The sequence below is a fragment of the Schistocerca serialis genome, chromosome 2 (genome assembly GCF_023864345.2).
Source record: "Schistocerca serialis cubense isolate TAMUIC-IGC-003099 chromosome 2, iqSchSeri2.2, whole genome shotgun sequence".
NCBI classification, from domain to species: domain Eukaryota; kingdom Metazoa; phylum Arthropoda; class Insecta; order Orthoptera; family Acrididae; genus Schistocerca; species Schistocerca serialis.
Window position 1 is genome coordinate 168,003,413 of NC_064639.1, and position 4,693 is coordinate 168,008,105.

Genomic DNA, 4,693 nt, shown 5'->3' on the forward strand with positions numbered 1-4,693 from the left:
TCTGGACGATATATGCACGTCTTCCTGTGCAATGCAAGCCAAGTGGCGATGCTGGATAGACGGCTGACTCACCTTGCTTCTCTCCCAGAGTATTATAGTTTGAATCAAGCGTCACACGGAAGCATAACACGCAAAGTAATATTAAGAACATATTCATCACACACGTGAGTCCTCAACTGATACCATGGACGAGTACTTCTCTTTATCCTTAGTCTCAATCTGTGTATGAGACACACACAGTACTCACCACGTGGAAGTACTCGTCTCTAATTTCAAGTCCTGCACACGCCATTTCTTAAATATTTCCAACTTATAGTACACACGCTAGTAATTCAGCTTAACTTAAGCACTCTGAAGTATTGCAACTTATTGCTACACGTGGTTTCATTGTGACCGTTGGTCACTTCCGAAGATTACTACGATCCCATTAATATTACCTGCCTGACATTTAATTCTCCCCACAAAAGTTCCTGAAATAGCGAAATTATTATTCTAAACTACTCTTAAGTATTTCACATGCATACCATGTCTCCACTCTTTTGTCCTTACGGAGCACACCTAAGACAGGTCTTACCAACACTAGATCCAGCGGCAGAGTGCTGAAACATGGGCGTTCTTCAGGTCCTCTCGCACCTCTGCCGAAGTGGGGGAGCACCTTGCTACCGTATTGGTCAGCCACATTTCAGGCGCTCAGAGCTCAGGTAAATTTCATCTCTGATCCCACCAAAGGTGACCCAAGTACCGTCTCAAAGATGATCATATCGTCACATTCACTATCTGCGGTTAGCAGACGACCATACATTCATTCATTTCACAGATCTCACCAAACTGGATGTAGGGATTTATTTTGTGGGAGTGCACATGTGATCAATTAAATAAATAAATCGTCATTCTTTCCCACACTGGTATCCGGCTTCACTGTATTAATTGAAATTGAGTTATTAGAAAAAAATATGTTGTTCTGACAAGAATAACGAAGAATGTTTTACCTATTCTCAATGTCGGGCGGTACTGTACCCTTTCACAACGTCTGCACTGGTGGTGCCACCGTTCTCGCCGTAGCATAAACAAGACAACTATTATCTGGCTCTTCTCTGCATTGACAGCTCGCTTACATGCACCGCTAAGATTATGTCCATTGTTATTTCTACAGCCTATTTAATAATAGAGTCACAGTATGCAGGAGCCTGGGACAAAATTTTTGTTTCGTCAAACAGTATTTTTTGTTCGTGTGTGAGGCTGTGCTCAGTAAATGCGGATTTCTCCAGTTCTCGATTTTTAATATGTCGCTGATGCTCTGCACAGCGGTCGGAAATGGTGCGGATGGACTGACTGATGTGTCTGCTTTCCCACTCACAAGGAATCTCGTAAATCCCAGGGATTCCGAGGTCGGGGCTGTCCTTAACAGGGCATAGCATCTTTATCTTCTTAGGAGGCCGGGAAATAGACACAATACATCTTCACAGAACTGTGCGTATTTTGATGGATGTAGCGCTGTAAACTGGAAGGAAAGCAGTCAGTGGTTCATCACGTTAGAGTTCAACATTTTCATGTTTTCTTTGTTTGGAGAACGCTGACTTCATATCATGATACCCAGACCCGTTATTTCGGAACACATAGGTCAGATGATTAATTTCGGAATTCAAGTGGTCCTCATCAGAAACAGTTTTCACTCTATGTTCCAGTGTATTTAATGCTGCTTTCTTCCGGACTGGATGTTGAAAGCTCTTGGCGTTAAGATATAAGTCAGTGTGCGTCTTCTTGCGGTACACTAAGTAGCCGAGACGTCCATCCGGCTTTCATTGCAACAAAGCATCTAATAATGACAGCCTTCCCTATTTCTCTGTCTTCGCGGTGAACTGGATGATTGGGGGCATACTGTTAATACGTTCGTGGAAGTGCTCAAGAGCTTCTACGCCCTGTGGCCAGACCATAAACGTTTCGTCCACGTAACGATAAAATGAAGACGGACGAAGGGAGCCAAATTTAATGCACCTTCCTCAAAATATTCCATAAAAAGAAGAATGTGTGAAGAATCTTACACATAGATCTTCACATGCACCTCTAGAAATTTTGAGTTGTTTCCTGGACGGCTCTTAACGAGGAGACAACGTCTGTCCCCAAAATCACCCGGTTTATCACTTGCAAATTTCTTTTGGGGCACTTCAAGGCTTAAGTGTACAAAAATTAGACCCCAACCTTGCAAGCTCTTAAGGAGACCATCACCCAGGGAGTGGCTGCCATTTCACCGGAAATATCACGAATAACTATGGACAACTTCCGGGAAAGGCTTCGTCAGTTTGGCGACAATGGAGGATGCTGTTTGCCGGACACAGTTTTAAAAGCCAGTTAATGTAAAATGGCATGGTACTTGTTAACAGACAAAACCATTTTCTATGTATCTTTGTTCGTATGTTTGTAATTAGTTTCTGCAATAATATAAGTCTTTTTTGTGGACTCAGTAGATGCGTGCGCTTATCCTTATTTAGTCTTTTCTACCCCTATTACTAACTTATGGCGATCACTATAAGATTTCCGTGAACATAAAAACTAATATTTTTTTAGATGTATGTCAACTTGGAATTACCGTTGCAGATCATAACCCAAGTTTCCCAAGGCATTACTTTATTGATTTCAATTTTGTGAAATTCGTTTCTTGTGATTATAGTACGTGCAAGTAAAAAACTAAGGTTTACTGAGATCATTGTTTGATTTAGTAGTCACATGTATTCCATAACCATTGATTTGATGAGTGATGATTTACTGGTATCAAATATTACATGGCCAAATTAATTAATTTGATTAAAGCATCCAATTAAAGGACCTTATCCATTCGATACTCAAAGGCTACACATACTGTAAGTTTACACTGCTCGTGTTACCACTCGCAAAGCAGCCTTATGTGCTGTGTTAACGGCAACCTACGCTTAGGATGGTAATTCCTTAGCCCAGTTTCCGTTAGTCTCTGATAAATGGTTCAGGATGACTTAGAATGTTTCAGGGAGTCCCTTGCTTGTTCTCGGATGCCACGCGCAGATTTGAAGACAATAAAATGGAACACCTACAGCCGTCCTTATGATGTTATTTATAGTATGGTTATCAGTTTTGGTGCTTCAGTGCAACATCTTCAGGCCTTAGCAGATGCTGAGGGGGCATCTGTATACACAGTGCATCAGTGGCCAACATCTATAACTAGTTTTTGCAGCCTACTTGTAACCGCAATATTCTCTCTCCAGCCATTGGTGTATACTGATGGTATTGACCCCTCGGCATCAGCTTAGGCCTGAAGATGGAGCACTGAAGCACGGAAACTGGTAACCATACAATAAATGACATCATAAGGATGCCTGTTGTTGTTTCATTTTATTACATAAGTGAACAGCCACAGTCCCTCAGACCTCCAGTCACAAGGATGGACATGCAAAACCCGGATCTGAAGGAGTTGCAATGAGCTCAAATTCAAATGGTTCAAATCGCTCTGAGCACTATGGGACTAAACATCTGTGGTCATCAGTCCCCTAGAACTTAGAACTACTTAAACCTAACTAACCTAAGGACATCACACACATCCATGCCCGAGGCAGGATTCGAACCTGCGACCGTAGCAGTCGGACTGAGCGCCTAGAACCGCTAGACCACCGCGGCCGGCGCAATGAGCTCAGTGCACAATATGGCGATCCTTGCTGATGGTGGTCAGACATGGTCGACCAGAAGCTTGACAACGAGTATGGCTGCCCTCATGTTGTCTAACATCGGGCCACTAAAACTAACCTAAACTTCACGCGAACAGGCCATGAAGGCCAAACGGTACCGAGCGGCTGCCATGCCATCCTCAGCCCACAGGGGTCACCGGATGCTGTTACGGAGGGGCATGTGGCCAGCACACCAATCTCCTGACCGTATGTCACTTTTCGTGACTGGAGCCGCTACTTCTCAGTCAAATAGCTCCTCAGTTTGCCTCACAAGTGCTGAGTGCACCCTGCTTGCCAACAGCACTCGGCATACTGGATGGTCACCCATCCAAGTGCTAGCCCAGCCCGACAGCACTTAACTTCGGTGATCTGATGAGAACCGGTGTTGCCACTGCGGCAAGGCTGTTGACAACATTGGGCCACTATCACGTTGAAATTCCCTGTAAATCTGGATATTACACAATTCGGCCAGCTGGCCAAATGAAGATCTCCAATGAGGCCTCTTAAAACTCTGTTAGGTGCTGATGACACCGTATCACACTAGTACATGGCATCTATTTTCCCTTCAGAGTGATCACTCAACATCTGCCACAGTTCACGCCCCTTGCATACCCTAGCACGTCTGGTAAATCGCTAAACACTGGATTCTGGTGGCAGTTTTCGTGTCATAGGGTAATTAAACTCCTGCCATTTACTTACCTGCCAATGGTGTGTATTTGTATGAAGTTGCGTCCTCTTCATGCCATGTCTTCTGGGTGCCTCATTTCTTTTGTCAGTCAGTGTAGGACTAATGGGAGATACTGAAGTATATAAAGAAGGTCAGTATGAATGACGACAGGCGCGGTTGACCCAAGAGATAGTGTCACGTAGATGTTAAAGGGATTTAGCTGACAGACTCTTCAAAATCGACGCAAGCCATCCTGAGAAAACCTGCTTACAAAGTTTCCAAGAATCAGTTTTAAGGATTGAATTTAGGAATATTCTACATGCCCAAGGGTTTT

The 4,693-nt window shown here is 43.7% G+C and overlaps 1 pseudogene; it reads right to left on the reverse strand.

The window, feature by feature from the left end:
* Positions 1-3,984: 3,984 nt before the first annotated feature.
* Positions 3,985-4,102, reverse strand: LOC126459418 (5S ribosomal RNA; annotated as a pseudogene).
* Positions 4,103-4,693: the final 591 nt, after the last annotated feature.